Source organism: Equus przewalskii, chromosome 28 (genome assembly GCF_037783145.1).
Source record: "Equus przewalskii isolate Varuska chromosome 28, EquPr2, whole genome shotgun sequence".
Taxonomy (NCBI): Eukaryota; Metazoa; Chordata; class Mammalia; order Perissodactyla; family Equidae; genus Equus; species Equus przewalskii.
This window is the reverse complement of record NC_091858.1, coordinates 23,991,927-24,011,467: the sequence shown is the minus strand read 5'-3', so window position 1 is coordinate 24,011,467 and position 19,541 is coordinate 23,991,927. Positions and strand designations below refer to the sequence as shown.

Here is a 19,541-nt window from a genome sequence, read left to right as displayed (position 1 = left end):
TTGACTTCCAACCCAGGGGTCTTTCTGCAGTTCCCCTGTTTGTCTGGGGAATATCTCCTGCCTCCATCTGCATCTGGCTCCCTCTGCTGGCAGGTACCAGACCTCTTCACAGCTCATCTGAGCAATGCTGAATCCCGACTCTGCTACTAATTAGACTTGCGGTCTTGGCCAAGTTATTTAACCTTTCTCTGCCTTGGGCTTCTCACTTCTCAAGAGGAAGGATAATATTTGCCCTAGAAGATGTTCCTCAGGATTAACCAAGATGGTGAAAGCACAGCTTCTCCCACAGGATGGGCTCAGTGCCTGGTTGCTCGTTTCCTTTGGCTGGCTTATGAGGAGGAACTTCCTTTACAAAAACATTACATTTCTCAAGGTCTCCTCTGTGGCTTTCATCCCCAAGGCTAAACTCCTAACAGACACGGAAGAAATTCTTAGGGAGTGAACGCAGATGTTAAAGGGGCAGGTGGCAGGGAGAAAGCCCTCTGCCCATGGGGCCATCTTGCTGTCAGGGCTGGCTCATAGGTTCTAGCTCTTGGGCCTGGCACCCTGTTAAAATTGACAATGAAGCCTCCAGGGGGACAGGTAAGGCAACACGGGGCATTTTCTGTTCTTCTCAGGGGCCAGCTCATTGGCAAAATGTCTCAGTTTCAAAAGTCATCCTAACAGGGAAGGAACGATGATTTCCTCAGAGACCATCATGATGAATATTCCCCAAAGTCTGCTCTTCAGTATGAAAAAAAAAAAAAGTAGGGTGTTCTGTGATCTAAACACAGTTCACAAAACACTGGGTTTAAGAGTTATCCAACTGCATTTATGCAGGACTTTTCAGAGCCTTTACTATGCTTAAGTGCATTGTGGCTCTCCTAGAGGAATGGAGGTGTACACACACTAAAACATTTTCCCAACTTACTTGTACCCCTTTTTTCCCCCCACGCAGCTCTTGCAACTAGTGGTTTCTATAGATCACATTTTGGGGGAAAATTCAGCTGTAGACAAACTTCCTTATGTTGAAGCTAAAAAGCTGAGCCTGGACAGATTAGATGGTGTAATCAAGATCAGACGACAAGTTAGTGGTAGAACCAGGGCTAGAATCCAACATCCAGGTGTGTTTTCTATGCTGTTCCATCTACACAGCACTAAGGTTGATGGAGGCCTTCAAGTCAAACCAGCTTTACTGAGCGATCCTGCTATTTTCACTCAAGGAAATCAACTGGCACGGAGTGTAATGAAAGAGACAGACTTTCTAGAGACAAAGAATAAAAGTGTGCATGTGAGTGTGTGTGTGTGTGTTTTGTGAGAGTAATAGCAACAGCATTGAAAGATGTCTTCCCACCCAAAGTAGGTGAATAGTCCTCAGAAGCCCCAAGTACAAGGATTTCTCTCCCTAGGCCTCTCCTGCCCTCACAGGTTCCTGGGAACAATTCATGTAACTGAGTCTGCCTCAGTGGTGGGCAGCATCTCCTGACCCCCCCATGGCCCCCAAAGATGTTGTAATCAATGTGACTTCCTCCGGCAAAAGGGACTTTGCAGATGTGATTACCTTAAGGATTTTGAGATGGGGAGATTGTCCTGCATTATCCGGGTGGACCCTATATGTAATCACAAGTATCCTTATAAGAGGAAGGCAGAGTGAGATTAGACTACAGAAGAGGAGAAGGCACTGCGACAATAATGAAGACAGAGGAAGGGGCCATATGTCAAGGAATAAAAGTGACCACTAGAAACTGAAAAAGGCAAGAAAACAGATTCTACCTGGAGCCTCCAGAAGGATCCCGACCCTTCCACACCCTGACATTAGCCCAGTGGAACTGATTTCAGACTTCTGACTCCAGAACCATAAGAGAATAGATTTGTGTTGTTTTAAGCCACTAAATTTGTGGTGACTCGTTACCATAGCAATAGAAAATTAATACATCCAGGTTGATGAGAACATCCCAGCTCACTCTGAGAAGGTTGTGCCACCCAGATAAGTTGTGACAGGTTCAAGTGTTCAGCTTAGTCACGCCACACTGCTGGCAGCCACCCAGAGATCTCCTCTGGGCATTGCCCTCTGACACAGCTTGATATATAAGAGTTGAGCTTCCCTGTTCAAAGAACATCCGGGCTCCTGGTGGTTTCACCAATTTGTCCCTGTTGCAAGAAGTAGGCAGAGACTGATCTGTGATATTATGCCTTACCTGTGTGGCCTTCAGTGATAGTTTTCCTTGGCAGCATTGCAACTTAGCCATTGAGCAAAATGCTAGTCAAGAAGTTGGGTCTGCCTGGGAACGGGATGTGTTTGTTTATAAAATATTTCAACATTTCCAGGGTGCATTTTCTCTCATGCGTTCTGACACTGTTATCACTCCTGCATAGCCTGCACTGATACTTCGTAATATAACATCTCACCATCAAATCTGAGGCCCGGGAAATTATTTCACCTGAGACCATCAAAACACACCTCGAGTCAGAATGAATTTCTTCTAAGACAAGGCAGCCACAGAAAGTGTCTCTGGCTTAGCTGCTATTCTGTTCATTGAAGATAGGATATTAGGCAGCATTTAATTAGGATACTTGGGCAAAAATCCAGCTGTGATACCATTGCTGTATGCTTCTCCGTTTTCTTGTGACTTCCTGAAGTGAGTGCTAGAGGGGAGGATGTGGCACCTGGGGCGACCATCTGTGACGCAGCTCAGCAAACACAGAGCTAAAGTAGAGGTTGAGTCAACCAAGCATCAGACAGGTCAATGATGCTAACAGAACTGGTGTGAAGCCAAGTCTGAAAAGTCACACTGACCCTCTAGATTTGATCACATTGCCGGAGGTGAAACAAGGACCAAGAGCAAATCAGCCGGGAGGAGATGTCACAGCAGCAGCTCTCAGGAGACTGCATCTCAGCCTTTTCCCTGCTTCTCCTTCAGGATGGACAAATCCATTAAGCTGTACAGGCTAGACAGATATAAGGGACTCACCTCCCACAGGCCTCCAGGTCTGGGACCAGGTGCCCACTTTCAGAATGAGGGTGTTGAGTTGCACAATTTAAACCCCTTAACTCAATAGCCCATGACTTGGATTCTGAAGCACTGGAATGCTCTTTCTGTCAAACACACCTGCAGGAGTCTCATGAGAAATTCTTATAGTCACTAAGGGGCAATTAATAGAGATTACAGAGCCAGACTGCCTGGGTTTGATTCCCATCTCTACCATTTACTAGCTCCGTGACCATGGCAAGCTACTTAAACACCTTGACCTCAGTTTCCCCATCTGTGAAAGGAGGATAGAAAGTGGTACCCATCTCAAAAGACTGTGGTGAACACTGGATGAGTTACTATGTGTCAAGGCTCCAACAGCTCCTGGAATCAACTTTCAGTAAAGGTTAGCTATTATTTTATTATCAAAGATGAGCAAAGGGGTAACCTCATAAAAGGTCATTCACTAAATGACCAATTTTTAAAATTAATAGGTTCTGTAGTCTTTAAGTTATGGCCAGAATAGGCTACTGCTGTAATGAACCATCCCTAAGTTTCATTGGTTTAGCACAATAGAAGTTTATTTCTTGCTCAGGTCAAGTCTAAAGCATGTGTCCCTAATTGGCAGCCAGCTCTCCTCCAAGGGACCCCCTTTTGGAACCAAGCTTCCTTCCATCTTGTGGCTCCACATCTTCAACACATGGCTCCAAGCTTGCCCTGGGGCTTGTCTCTATTTCAGCCAGCCAAAGGGGGACATGGAAGGCATGGCAGGGGATGTTTCATGGGCCAAGACTACAGGTGGGACACATCAAGTGACCACAAGCCTTTGGCCAGAACCCAGCCTACGGCCATACCTAACAGCAAAGGATGCTGGGAAGTTAGCAGCTAGCATTCTCTGCCACCCATCATCAAAGATTTACATGAGAGGATTACACTGCCTTCAAAAACTTTGCCCCCACATCTGAATTTGGTTTTGGCTTCTGGTTTAGTTTTAATTTCTCCCTAGCCATGGCCCACTCAAAATTCAGTATATTCCTGAGGTTTCCGGATTTAGGATATACTCTGGGGAATGAAAATTCCTTATGTATTTCTAATTACAAGTGTTGACTGTTTCTCAAGTGTTCAAGATTTTATAAATGACAAGTTGGGATACATCATTTATATATCTCCCAATGACATATTTTCAGCTTAATCCATTGCCTTTTGATATTCCCTGATTCACAGATTTGTTAAAATGTTTCAGCAAATGAATAGTTGGCTTATATTTTATGCAAATACTTTGCACATACATTTATGCTTATATTTTATGCAAAAATAAAAGACTCCCAGAATCTACAATGTGAAACACACAGGAAATTGACATTTAATGAGCAGGTTACAAAACAGCTGGTGTGAAACAGCCACTTCTAAATTAGAACCAAATTATGAAATTATAACTGAAACTATTGAACAGACTCAAAAGCTGTTGGCACTATCAAAAGCACAACTTCCTGTTGACTTTATAAACTGCTATATTTATTATGTTTTTATAAATGCCTAAATTTTTTTAAATGCTGACTTTTTGTTTCTAACAGGCAGCAATAGGGATTTATAGAGTTGGTATTGGTCTGAGAGAGATTCACTGTGAATAGGTAAAACTGGTCCAAGTGGGGATGCCCTAAGGAATTAATACAAAAGACTATATGACTACTGCCTCAAATTTAATATATCTACTCCATAATTACAAAAATGTGAATGAAGAATAAAAAGTAAATGGTAAAATAAGTTTTTAAAAGTTAAAATATGGATAGAATAAAAAATAAAGAAGGAAGCAGGAAAAATTATATAATATACTAAAATTTGGCTACTAATGGCTAGAAATTACCAATGGTTGCTAGAGTATTTAAGAAATTGTAAAAAGAACCCTAAACCTGCTGTCCGGAAAAAAGTTTGTCAAACAAAAATTGATATTCTAGCAGAAAAGCTTCCATATAAAATCCTGAAATTGGGGTTCCTGGTGATAAAATATGCTTTATTGGGTCCTAAATATATTTATTCTGAAGAAAACTATATTACCCTCTGATTGTTAGCTTTCAAGAAATTGAACTTCACTTCATTACTGCTAGACACAACTGAGAAAACTGAAAAACAGTCAATTAAATCTTCCCAGAAAGCTGTTTGCTATTAAAGTCATTCCTATTCAACGAATGCCAAATTTGGTAAATCAGCCAATGTGGCACAATCAATGAGTTGATCATTAGGCAAGATTTATTTCCACAAAATCAAATTTTGGCAATTCGGCTTTCATTGAATTTACCTAACATCAGTCAACATCCACTCCATCCTTTCACAAATGAGAGATACCTGATTATAGTGGGGCATCACTGGCAAAAGACTGATCATTTTTGGTATGAACTGACCATAATTTACAAACATTTGACCCCCTTTCAGCCCTGAGCTTTCGTGCGTTAACCTCTAACGCCTCCTTCACATGTGGGAGCTGAACTGCCATGAACAGGGCTGAAAAGGAGCCCCACGGGTCACCCTGATTAGAAGAAGCATGCAGCCTTTTGAGTGTTTTATAGTTTTAATTACAACTTAGTGATTTAGTTGTAATTTAGAAGTAGCTGTTTCACACCACCCATTTTGTAGCCTGCTCATCAAATATCAATTTCTTGTGTGTCTCACATTGTAGATTCTGGGAGTCTTTTTTTTCTTTTTGCATAAAATATAAGCATAAATATATATGCAAAGCTATACATATATTAGCTTCCTACCCATGTTAGTTTTTTAGGACTGCCGTAATGAATTACCACAAATAGGGTAGGACAACAGAAATTTATTCTCTCCTAGTTCTGGAGGGCAGAAGTCCAGAATCAAGGGGTCAGCAGGACCATGCTGCCTCTGTTCCATGCCCTTCTCTCAGCTTCTGGTGTTGCTAGCAGGTCTTGGTGTTGCTGGCTTGCAGCTGCATGGCTCCAATCTCCGCCTCCAACACGCTGTCACATGTCATCCTCTCTGTGTCTTCACATCACTTTCTTACAAGGACAACAGTCACACTGGATTAAGGGCCCACCTGTATGACCTCACCTTAACTAATTACACTTGCAATGACTCTATTTCCAAATAACGTTAGGACTGGGGGTTAGGATTTCAACACATCCTTTTGGAGCACATGAGTCAACCCATAACACTGCTTCTGCCCTCATTTTCCAGATATTTATGGTTAATGACAGTCAATTTAGGCAATTCTCTCTCATGTCCCTTGTCACTTTTCTTTTTCTAATTTATTTGAAAAATATCTTTAAATAATGAATTGTACATACCAACATGCTTGACTAATACAAAAGTAGTTTTGGTTGAATCAAGCTTTGTAAAATCTCTTCCTGAAAACCTAGCTAAGATAGAGTATGTCATTCCTCCCTTTTCTAGTCTTCTTACTTTTCTGCAATAGCTTGCCTTGCCTCGGCAATCTGACAATCATACTTTCTAGAAAAAAATTCCAATTAATGTAATTTTATTCTTTTTCAATAAAATTGGTACAGAGGTACTCAAATGCAATACAGCTGTAAGGTTTCCTAAGGCTTATCAAGCAAATAAACTCACAAATAAGAAAATCGCCTTTGTCAAGCTTTCCAATTTGGGGACTGGAAAATTTGCCACCAACTGAGGGAGGTAAAAAGCAAGAGGCTGGTGAAAACTTGGGCAGGAGGGCATGTAGGAGGAAACTGACCTCTCAAGAGAAGGTCAGGGTGTGAGGGTGGAAGCAGGAATGAGCCAGAGGAACACCTCATCTGCCTTCCTGTGGGTGCCACACCACTGACAGGAAGGACACCACGATTTTATAATAATTTAGTTCTTCACAGAAATATGTCCCTCCCTCCTTTTCTTCCTGGTAACTAAATGTCTGAAGAAGGAACTTGAAACCAAGACTAGAAAAGGAAATAGCACAAGAGTTGGCATCAACAAACAAAAGCCCATTAGCTGAGATGAAGCCAGCAAGGATGGCAAAGCCAGGCCAGGAAATGTGCATAATGATGGTGCCAGGTTCCACTTCTGACCTGCCACAAGAGCTGGGGCCTGGCCAGAGGGTCTGAGTCCATTTTCACAGGACAGGCTGGGTCTCAAGAGGATACAGAACAAAGAAAAATTCAAGATATGGCATGAGAGACGAGAGTTTTCTCTCAAAGAGGAGATTGGAGGAAAGAAACCTAAGTGATAGAAGAGAAAAGAGAAGGGGGAGACAGAGATCTGTGACATGGGACAGCCCCTCTGCGACCCTGACATGGAAGCTGTATCTGCAACAGATAAAAAGGGAACAGCAACCAAGGGTTTTGAGGATCAAGATAATCCCAGCCAATATCTCCTGAGCATTAGCTAGGTACCAGGCACTGCATCAGACACTTGGGATATAAATGGGAACAGAGGTGGTAATCTGCTCTGAAGGAGTTTACTGTTAGACTTGCAAACAAACAATGAACACCACAAGATAATCACTATATTGAAGGTATGACTGAAGGGCAGTGGGAGAGGCATGCCAAGCATCTCCTCGGGGCCTCTCAGAGGGCACATCTGAGCTGAGTCTTTATGGAAGAGAAAGCATTTGCTAGAGGGACAGAGAGAGGAGGGATGTCCTCAGCAGAGAGCGTGATGACCAGGTCAGTGTTGCTGGAGCACAGCTAGAGACATTAAGAGCAGCCCAGCAGGGACCTCTAGGAAGGCCCTGGGCACCGTGGAAGGACTTAAGGCTATGTCCTAGAGCCAGTGGGGAGCCAGTGGCAAATTCTGGTGATGAAAGCAACATTATCTGATTTGCGGACAGAAAGATCTTTCTGGACCTGTTTTGGAGGCTGGTGTAGAGGGAGAGAGAAAGAAGGTAGGAAGGCTTGAAATAAGGCCATTGCCTTATTGGAGTAGGACTGGGGGTTGGGGGTTCGTTAGAGGGCAGGGGTGAATATATTTAAGAAAAATAATCAACAGTGCTTGGGAAGCAGGGAAAAGAAAGCCCCTGCACCAAGGCTCTTACTGCCGTTTGGGCAGCTGCATGCAGTGTTGCAATTCCAGCATGGGAACACTGGAGCATATTTACACATGTTGAGGAAGACGGTGGGTCCAGTCCTGAAGAGATGAGTGCGACTGATCTGCCTAAGGACATCCAGGCGGAGGAATACATCTGGTGGTCAGGAGAAAGGTTTCTCGAGAAAGAAAGAGAGAGAGATTTTAGCATAATGAGCACATAGGTAACAAATGAAGACCTGGTTGTGATGGAAATCACTCAAGCTGACTAGGAAGAGTAAGAAAAGTACCTAGGTCGCAGGGGAAATAACTTGGGACATTTATATTCAAAGGATAGACAGAGGTGAAAAGAAAAATCCATGCAAGAGATTGAGAAGGGGCTAAAAATAACAGGAAGACCAGAAAGGAGGGGAAAAGTTAGCCTCTGAGAGAAGGAGGGACTCCCTATTAAGAGAGATGGGGAGAAGGAGATAAGAATGAATATAATGTATGCATGTGGGTGGGTAGAGAGCAGAAGGGTGTGAGAGTTCATGTTCATGTTTTCTTTGTGGAGTAAGACACCAAGACATGTCCAGGGGAAAGGGTGTAAGAGCATGCGGAGGCTGTGTTGAGGCTGAAATACCAACTGTGGAGATAAGGAACATGTGCATGAGCACTACTGAGCAGTCTTGAGGGTGCAGTTGGGGTTGGATGTCTTAAAGGCACCGAGTCATGCTGATTTGTGATTTATCAGCCTTACTCCGGACCCTGGTTTAAAGGAAGGAAGATGTAAAGCTGAATTTACTCTGTGTTTGTTGGTCTGCCAAAGAAAAAGGGCTAGGACATTGAGAGAGCTGGTAAGAGTGGTTGAAATTATGTACTTTAGAGTCTGGGCTGGAAGGAAAAAGAAAGGATGATAAGAAGGGGCTCACTGTGCCTAGAGGATGTGGAGGAGACAAGGATTAGTGGTCAGGATAGGATGAGCAGTGGTGCTTTCCTTCACAGCATTTGCTTCAGATTAATTAACAGTTAATTAAGTCATTATTTGATTGTTGTTCTCCTGCAGGAGATGTAGGCTCTAGATGAGGAGACCACGTCTATTTGGTTCATCACTGTATCCCAGTGACATCCTACTACGTGTAGTACATGCTAATTAAATTTTTGTTGAATGTTTAATGAGAGAGCTGGAAGGTCTAGGAAAGACTGGATTATGGTCAGAGAGGCATTTGGACCCTCTCACAGGTGGAATATTTCCAAGGGATAATGAGATCCAAGGTGGAGCAGCTGCATTTGGTGGCTAAAGTAGAGTGGAGACAGAGAACCATGGAGGTAAAGGGCTCAACTTGCAGACACATTGCAGCCCCTAGGTTACATTTATGTGAGCACGTCTATGGTGATCTGGAAGCAGAACTGCAGAGCTAGGGGAGGTGGTCAATTCCTCATGGCCTTGGGATATGCAAGCCAAGGGAAACAGGAGAAAGAGCAATTCGACAGGAAGTGGTCTCCTCAGACAAGGGCAAGGAGCGGAGGAGTCTATTTATGATGCGACAGGGCAGAAAGGAGAATGTTGATGGGAAAATCAACAGGGCCCTCGTGACTTCATCTGAGGAAGCACAGAGCAGAGGGGAGAAGGGAGAACAAAGGGGTGGAGGTGGTTGAAAATGAAGGGGATGAGAGGTCAAAATTAACAGGTCTCACGTTTCTAACGAGAACTTTATGAAGAACATATTTGGGTGCTAAGATGGATGCAGGCCCGGGGGGGTGGGGGGGCGGTGCGGAGGGGGGTTGTTGAGGGGACGGGGGTGAAGGATGCTCCAGGCGCTGCTTGCATCTGGTTCTGGGCTGCAGAGAGTGCCTGTAAAATGGGGAGTGAGCATTGAGAGAGGTCAGTCAGGCAAAATAGTCATCATGGAGAAAAACACTCTGTCCATGGGCACATCTCAATTTTAGGCAGAAATTAACTGTGAAAATCAGTTATGATGCAACTGCTCCATTTCATCTTCTCAAAATTCCCCGCAAATACTCTTCCTTCTGCATGAGTGTTCTGCGTCAGATCTGCCTTTGCTAGTAGCACTTAAATAGTTAAATTTATGGTCCAACTGGTCAATCATTGCAAACTTTTTTTGGGTTAAAAGGCTGTGCACAGCATTATTTTTAAAAAGCCTGTGACCCAATTGGTTCTAATCATTTTATTCTAATGATTATTCTTTAATTCCAAAGATTAGATTATTTTGATTATTCGTAGATTGACTATATTTTTTCTATTTATCTATTTTATTTACTTTTTACTAAAGAATCAGCTTTTGGATTTGGCACCACCTTTTTCCATTTTCTAATTCATTAATTTCTGCTTTTTATCTGTGTTTCATTTCTTCCTTATGCATTTCTTTGGCTTATTTTGTTGCTCTTCATTTTTTAATTTTTAGAGTTGGATATTTAATTCACTTCTTTCTTTCTTTCTTTTTGGATTGATTTTAGTTGGACTGATTTAAGACTATAAATTTTCTCATGAGATCTACTTTATCTGTATTCAAAAGATATCATTATTGCTGTTCTCTAGAAATGTTACAATTTTGATTTCTTTATCATCTTTATACAAAAAGTATTTAATAAAGTGGTTTAAAAATTTTTTAATACAAAATTCTAACCGTACACAAAAGTACAGAGAATAGTATAAGAAATTCCCATGTACCCATCACCTAGCTTCAACAATTATCAATACGTGACCAATCTTGGTTTATCTTACCCCAAATCCCAGACATCTTATCATTTTCTCTGTAAATATTTCAAAATGTAAACAGAGAGATTTTTAATTTCCTAGTGGAAGGGACATTTTGTTTCCGGCTTTATTATTAATGTCTGATTTTATTGCATGATGAGTACTGAGTATTTTCTGCACTATTTATCCATTTGGAACTTCTGTAATTCACAAGTGTTACATGGGCAGTTGATAAGAAGGTGCATTCTCTATTCCGAGGATACAGAGTTCAATATCCATCACTTAGATTTACTTTAGTGTCATAGATTAGAAGTAGTAATGTAGACGTCTCTGTATATTGCTCATGATTCCTACTTTATGAATGGAGCTGCTGTACACATATCCTCATTACTATTACATCTTCTTGTAATTACACCTGTTAGCATTATAAAGTGCCCTTACATAATGGTCTTTTTGTGTGAATTCCATCTTATGTTAAGATTGAGAGCTGCACTTTCTTTTTTTTTTAAAGATTGGCACCTGAGCTAACATCGAGTGCCAATCTTTTTTTTCTTCTTCTTCCTTTCCCTCTCTCCGAAGCCCCCCAGTACATAGTTGTATATTCTAGTTGTAGGTCCTTCTGGCTCTGCTATGTGGCATGCCACCTCAGAGTGGCCTGATGAGTGGTGCCATGTCCGCGCCCAGGATCCGAACCTGCAAAAGCCTGGGCCACTGAAGCGAAGCGCACACACAAAGTTAACCACTCAGCCATGGGGCCAGCCCCTCCACTTTCTTTTTATTTGTATTTATTTGTTATACCCATAACCTGTCCTAATGTTTTCAGTTTTGGTCACCCCATTCTTCTAAACACCTTAGGCCTTATCATGCAATAGCAATCTTATCAGTCAGGGTTTTTAGTTGCAAGCAACAGAACCCACTCTAGTGAGTTTAAACAGAAAATCAAAGGATATTAGGTAACTCGTGATATTCCTAGGAAAGGCAGAGAATTAGTCTAGGGGGCTGTGCAGCCAGGGACAGCACCCATTCACCCCACAGTCCTTCTCTGGGACAGGACCCTGTCACATCTGGGCGCTGACCCTGCAGCTCACACCCCTGACACTGAGCAATGGAGAACAGCAGTGGACCTCTGCCACTGCTGTTCTGAAAGTCATGTGTCTCTCCACCACCCACCGCCCCTTCCAGAAAGAGATTCCACACAGCTCACTTTTCTTATATTGCCTCTTTTTAAATAGAAGTCTGATGGACAGGACCTAGATCAGTTCCTGTGCCCTGGCTTCAAGGAAAACTGGAACACCGAATTCTGCCTTCTGCCTTCAGGAGGAAAATTCATAATCTGGAGACTTCTCCAAAATATAGGAGGCCATATTTGCCACAAATATGATAAACACCTTTTACAGCAGTATCACTGAAGTTTCAGATATAGAAATTCAACTCCTAACTAAAAAGAGAATTTATTTTTAGAATCCATAACCAGATATTCCCCTGACATCATGTTGTATGTAGTTGTTTTTTGGATATTTGAACGCATGCAGGGTCTTTTCTAAAAATGTCCCTACTTTTACCAAAAAATCATATGTAATCATGAGTTTGACCTTTGCTTTCTTGCTTCTCTTAGGATCACTTCTTCCTCCTTGTTTCTACATCCAAAGCTCTTATTCCAGGCTCACAACTTCTTACCCAGAATACTAGACCTCTTCTGACAGTTCTCTGCCTTTTCTTCTCCTTTTCCCAAGCCATCCTACACAGTGCCCATACCAAACTCTCTGGTGTTATGTTCTCGCAGCCTGGTGGCAGGGTCCAAGCTTTGCCTCATCTTCATTTGGCAGACACGTGCTGAGCGACTATGCCGTGCTAGTCAATGTGCTTGGGGCTGGGGTTCAAACATGAGTAAGATAAGGCCTAATCTTAATCTAGACAGACCATCGAACAGGAAAACACAACATAATGCAAGTCCTATAAACTGTGGCACAGAGAAAGGTGCCTACACCAGCCTGGTGGGCAGAGGCAATCTAAGGAGGCTCCTGGAAAAGGGTCCCTCTGAACAGGGTGGGGAAGGAGCACCGGGATCTACCAGGAAAGGAGGGGGATGGTAAGCACAAGCAGCTGCCTGTGCAGAGGCAGGTAGGCCTGAGGGTGCTTTGTGCTCTGAGGAAAAGCCACAATTACCTTAATTCAGGACCGTAAGCTGCCTAAGATGATGTAGCAGGAGAAGACTGGTATCTCAGAGCAAGATATGACATATTGAGGAGTTGGGACACATTTCTTAAAGCCAATGGGGAGCAACTGAAGGCTTTTTAGCATTTTAGAAAGATCATCCTAGAGGCCAGCCCCATGGCTGAGTGGTTAAGTTCACATGCTCCACTTCGGCTGCTGGGGTTCGCAGGTTTGGATCCTGGACGTGGACCTATGCATGGCTCATCAAGCCATGCTGTGGTGGCATCCCACACAGAACTAGAAGGACTTACAACTAGGATATACAACTATGTACTGGGGCTTTGGAGAGAAAAAAAAAAAGAAAGAAAGAAAGACCAACCTAGCCACATTATACAGAACGGACTAGAGGAGCTTGCTGGTGGCAGGCAAAAGGTAGAAGGCTATTGCTGAAACCCATGAGAGAAGTTATGGGGTGGCAGTGGTGGTGGCTGTGGGGATATTGACGGGGGACAGACTGGAGAGGTCTCAAGATGGGATCAAAGGCACTTAGTGACTGTGAGAGATAGAGCAGAGCAAGAGTCAGAGAAGACTCGGGATTTCTATGTTCCTTGGGTGGAGAGGTTCTAAAATGAGTCTATGAGAGGAGGTGCAAATTTGGGGAGAGCGGGTAGAGTGCTGATCGGAATGTCCCAAGTGGAGTGGTCCAGCAGGAATCTGGAAGTTAACAAAACTGTGGTGGAGGCTGAAGCCTCAGGAGTAGGGGCGATGCCCCAGGGGAGGCTGGGGAGTGAGGCTTCTCAACCCTGGGTGCCCATCACAAACACCTGGAAAGCTTGGAAGGATACTGATGCCTGGGCAGCGATTAAAGCCCCCTGGCTGGTTCTAATGGGCAGCCTGGGCTGAGAGCCACTGGTCCAGAGAGGAGGATGTCAAGCGTACAGGATGCCCCTTCTCTCCACCCTTTACCAGCCAAGTGACCGTGGGAAAGTCATTAGCCTTTCTGATCTTAAGTTTCCACCTCTAAAAAATGAAGACTGTAAAACTTCAATGAATTCTAAGTATCAAATCTCACAACATGTGTAAAGCACCCAACACCATTCCTGGTGCATACTTCAGACCAGACAAGCATCAGGATTCACTACAGGACCAAGTCTGAGGAAGGGCCTACGCTCAGCCCACATCTCCAAAGAGCGCTGGGCTTTCTGTTTAACAGGAGGGGAAACAAGGACTCTCCCCAACCCGGAATGAACAGAATGACACCCCTCTGGGTGCACACAGTCTGGTGGCTCACACAATAGTCTTTACAACTTACTGCAAGCCGTGGAGGCAGCACGAGGTCTCAGCACTGAAAGCGATATTTCAGCGGCTCTGACTCTTGGTTAAGATATGACACCCATATAGTCACTGAACAAAACATTCCTGAAGCAGCCATTGTGCGCCAGGCAGGGTATCTATTAGGCATTCCTTCTTTCTTTATCCAACATCACTGAGTGCCTACTGTGTGCCACACAGCACACTGTGTTCTGGGGAAGCAATAATAAACAAGAAAGAGATGGTTTATAACTCCGAAGGGGCAGACCTTTCTCCTTGACATCTCTCTACTCTGTCCCCTCCCCAACATCCCCACAGCCACCATCATTGCCACCCCATAATTTCTTTCATGGGTTTCAGAAATAGCCTCCTAACTCTCGCCTATATCCAGTAGCAAGCTCCTCCATGTCAGATTATTTATCAAAAAATCACACAAATGAACATCACATTACTATATGATTATACAAATACACAATATTATGGGATCATATATGAGGGGGCCTCCATCAAATAGAAAGACCAGGAGGGCTTCCCTGACAAAGTGACAAGCAAACTGAGAAAAGCAGGTGCTGGCCAAAGCGTGGGTGGGTGAGAAGAGATTTCTCCGGCCTTCCACACCTCACCAGTCAGCTGTCTCACGCCTCCACGCCCTTCTTTACGCTCCTCTCTCAGCCTCAGACATCCTGGCCGCCTGGTCCTCCAGCCAGCACTCCTCATCATCCATCCACCTCAAACCCATCTCCTCCTCAAGGTCTTTTCTGACCACATCCTGTTCTCCCAATCACCCCTCCTTCCTGTCTCCACCGTCCACCATCCACTGATCTATCATCGAACCTCTAACCCCTTAGAGCAGGAGACTGAGGTGGGCAAGTCTGTTGGGTCTGTTTACCTCTCTATCCAGCAGCTAATACAACATCGGGTGCCTTAGTCAGAGTTCCCCAGAAAAAGAGAACTAACAGGGTGTGTGTGTGTGTATGAGAGAAAGAAAGTGAGAGGGGGAGAGAGGGATTTTAAGGAATTGGCTCAGGCGATTGGAGAGGCTGGTAAGTCCACAGTCTGCAGCGGAGATCAGCAGACTCCAGCCCCATGGGAGAGCTGATGTTGCAGCTCTGGGCCAAAGGCAGTCTGGAGGCAGAACTTCCTCTTCCTCAGGGGACGTCAGTCTTTTTTCTCTCAAGGCCTTCAACTGATTGGATGAGGCCCACCCACGTTATGGAGGGTAGTCTGCTTTACACAATGTCTACTGAGTTAAATGTTAATCTCATCTAAAAGATACCTTCACAGCAACAGCTAGACTGCTTTTGACCAAATATCCAGGTACCGTGGCATCACCAAGTTGACACATGAGATTAACCATGCCACCACGTAAAAACAAGTGCTTGGCAAATATTTGTGGAATGAACTGATGAAATCTGCTAACGTTACTTTTATCTTCTCCTTTCTCTTCCTTTTCCTTCCTCCTTCATCTGCTCCTCTTTTAATGCCTTTCCCAACTCCTCCCCCTTTCTCCCACTTCCTTTCTATCCTTTATCTATATCTTTCCCCCACTGGTTCCTCCCAGGTTTGCTGGGGGGGTCCCATCAACTATGGAGCTCCACAAGGAGTCCGGGGGAGCAGAAAAGCCCCTGACTGTCACCACGTTGATCCCTGAGAGCCTCCCACCTGGCATGAAAAGAAACACAAGGGAAAGGAACTCATCAAGGACGAACTACGTCAATGCAGAGCCAGGATGAGCACCCAGGTCTCCTGGCAACCAGAGCTCTTTCCACTAACTGTGCCAAACCCGCAGGTGGGGACCGGCTGAGGAGTCACAAAGGCCCCTGGAGGAGAACCCCCCTCCCCACAGACCGCACTCCAGAGAAACCACGGTACCTGGACCCCTGCGCCGCCCTACAGGGAGTCAAAGAGTTCCAGGCCTCTGGAGTCAGAATCCAGGTGTCTCCTCCTCAGGGGGCAGCATGAGACCCACGGTGTCTTCGGTCGCCTCTGCATCAGGTTTCTGACGTGGAGCGATACCGTGCTCGGCTCCACTTCACAGGACTTCATCTTGACCCGCCCACTCCTGCGCAAACATAAGCCTCCGCCAAACTACCTTTCTTCCTTCTCCCTCCCTCCTTTCAATACACGTTTATCGAATACTTTCTCTGTGCCAGATGTTAGGGACACAAAGATAAATAATAAGCCAAGGTCCTGGTCTCGGAGAGCTCCCACGCCAGTGGGGACAGACTCGAGTGGCTGTCGCATGTGCCTTCTTGCCTAGACTGCATCCGTGACTGGTCTCCCCGGCAGCCCTCTGGACGGGCTGGCTCCCTGCTCACGGACAGCTTTGTCCACCTCTTCCAATTTATGCTTTAAAATACTGAGACCGGAGAGGGGAGGTGCTCTGGCAAGACACCGCGGGTCTCCCAACAGCAAGTTCAAGGCCGAATCCTGTTTCTTTTCATTAAAGCCAGCTGCTCAAGGGGGGTGAGCCCCCGTCTTAGGAGTCGTTGAACAGTTCCAACCACTAGAGGGCACCAAACAACCCTCCATCGGTCCACATGGCCCCACATCCTGCAGAGACTGCACGCCAGGTCACTGTGCTCCCAGGGCCACAAAACTAAAGCATTTTATCTTTCTCAAAGTGAGCCTGGCCCACCAGGCAAGCTTGAAACTGACTGCACAGACTTTACTCTTGAGCTAATAATAAGGTTAAGAGGTGAGGGAGTCAAGCTGTCTTTATACGAAGGAAAGAGGCTACGGATTACCTTATTAATTAGCATATCAGAACCAATGACATAAAAGATTTTTAGAACCTATGCTCATTACCTATCCATCTGCCAAACTCTCATGTCGCTAGATAACCAAACACAACCTTGCATTATTGGCAAGCCATTGTATAGCAGTGGCATCAAATAAATGCCAGACCATGGACCCATGCATCAGAGTCACCTAAAAGGTAGGTCTTCCTTTCTCCCCCTCCCTCCTCTCTTCCTTCCTTGATATGTACTTGAGGACCACACCCACTTATTCTTTTTAATGTCTGGAATGGACGCAGGAATGTGTGTTGTCGAAAGCCTTCTGATGTGTAAAAGAGTTTGGAAGCCACTGCTATAAATGGGAGCATCCGCGGAGAGCAAGAGTGAGAGAGAGAATTGAACTCAAAGGTAACTCGCACCTTTGGGGCTACCAGAGGGAGAACAAGTCTGCAAGGTCGCTGGGCGTCCTGAGCATTGTCCCCCTGCTTTGTCAAGCAGCAGCTGCATTTGGTCGTTGGAAAGTGGTGTGAGTCTCTCGGCTGAGGACCCTCTCCCATGACTTGAATCTCAGTGGGATCAAGGCTATCACAAGGCAGGGTATCCTGCTGGAAAGGACACTGGTTTGGGATTAGACCAGCCTCAGTTTGTATCCAGCTCTACCAGCTAATGGTTATGTGCCCCCATTCAAGTGTCCATGAATTCCCCAAGCCTCAGTTTTCTTATGTGCAAAATAAACATAATATTCATCTTGTTGTAGGGAGTAAATGAGCAAAGATCTGCAAAGCGCTTAGTGCCTGGAGGAGTGCAATGCCTGGGAGGTCAGGGATGCTGTCCATGGGTGGACTAGTATTATTATCAGCCTATGAGAAAGGACAGCAGGACAGCCCCGCCCCTGCTTCCTGCAAGGACCAGGCGCCTGGGCTGTCTGCAAATCTGTATTACAAGATACACTTCATCAACTCCAGCTGGTGGTTTACAGGGAGGACTGTCTTTCTAGCACGCAGTCAAAATTTGTCAGCTGAGAAGCACACATGTCCTCACAGTCCAGTCAGGGGTAGAGAGCCTCAGCGTCCGTTTCTACCAGTCTTCAGAAACTTGCCGAGTCTGAGGATGACCTCCATGTTCAATCCCAATGGCCCATGGAGTCCTATAAACATTTCCCGGACCTCTCCTACGAGGGACCCTGCTGAGTGTCTCCTCCTCCTTGAAGCATCTGTACCTTCGCTCCTAGGAATCGCAGGAGCCCCCCAAGCTGGCCTGCTTCCCTCTGATCACTCCCTCCTGGTTGTTCTTTATCCACACCATGCTCATCAGCATCCCTCAGGATTCTGTCCTCGGCCCCCTGCCCTTCTCCTTTAAGCTCCTCTTAAGTGATTTCATCCATGGTCAGGGTCTGTCGGTCCCTGCAGGGCGATGCTGTCTTTTCTACCTCTGACCTTTAGTTTCATATCTCAGGCGTCTTCTGGGCAGCCACTTATGGGGTATTCATATGAATTTTAAAACTGATATGTCCAAAATTAAATAAATCATCTTGTCCTGAACCTCCTGCTCCCATATACATACCCCCTACCAAATGACCTTATCTTCCTCCTTGTTGCTAATCAATTAATCAGGTCACCATCTAGTCAATTCCCAACCAGAAATCCAGCAATCATCTTCCTATTCCTCTCCCACCACGTTTAATCCTTCCCCAAACCCTGCTGATTTTCTCTCTCGAACACGTTCAGCCCATCTCTAACCCTTATGCAGGACCTCAGCATCTTTCCCTGAACCACAGTGACACAAAGAATTTAAACTCCTTGGTGCCATGTCTGCCCCCACCGATGACAGCATTTCCACTCATTCTCTACCACACAGCTCACAATTTACAATCTCGTAAGATAACATTGTGGCCCTCTCAAACCAGAAAGCCATTTTATGCCCCATGCCCTTCCTTGTGTCAATCCCTTTACTGAGGACACCCATCCCACCTGTCATCACTCAGCTCCCTCTTACTCACGGTGGTGGGTTGAGTGGTGGTCCCCTAAAAGACACGTCCATCCGATCCTGTGAATGTGACCTTATTTGGAAAAAGAGTCTTTGCACATGTAATTAAGTTAAGGATCTCACGATGTGATCATCCTGGATTCTCCAGGTGGGCTCTAAATCCAATGACATGTCCTTTTAAGAAGAGAAGAGACACACAGACAGCCATATGAAGACAGAGGCAGAGATTGGAGGGATGCTGCCACAAACCAAGGAACACCTGGGGCCGCCAAAAGCTGGAAAAGACAAAGAAGGAAATCTCCCTAGAGCCTTCAGAGGGAGCACAGCCCTGCTGACACCTTGATTTTAAACCTCCAGCCTCCAAAACTGTGAGACAATAAATTTCCATTGTTTTAAGCTACCAAGTTTGAGGTAATTTGCTATGGCAGCTCTAGGAAACTAACACACTCACCCTTCAGGACTCAGTTCATACATCATCTCCCCCAGGAAGTCCTCCCTGAGTTCCTCCTACCATGACCCCCCCCCCCCCCCCGTCCTGCCAGCTTATATCAGAATCCCTTCCTGTGTCTGACTCGCTTGATAAATTCCTGAAAGGCAGCAACTAGGTTCCGGTCCCCATTGTAATATGAGGGTCCAGCATGTTCCAGGAAGATAGCAGGTACTCAACCAGATCAGTGCATGAGAATCCCAGTCCCTGTGCAGCTCCTATGG

General features: G+C 45.0%; 1 long non-coding RNA gene across 1 annotated transcript; it reads right to left on the bottom strand.

Moving 5' to 3' along the window:
* Positions 1 to 5,746: 5,746 nt before the first annotated feature.
* On the bottom strand, positions 5,747 to 16,452 carry LOC139080026 (uncharacterized). The gene is made up of 2 exons (XR_011534144.1): positions 15,979 to 16,452; positions 5,747 to 8,122 (listed from the first exon to the last, which is right to left on the bottom strand). It is a non-coding gene; the product is annotated as an uncharacterized lncRNA (long non-coding RNA).
* Positions 16,453 to 19,541: the final 3,089 nt, after the last annotated feature.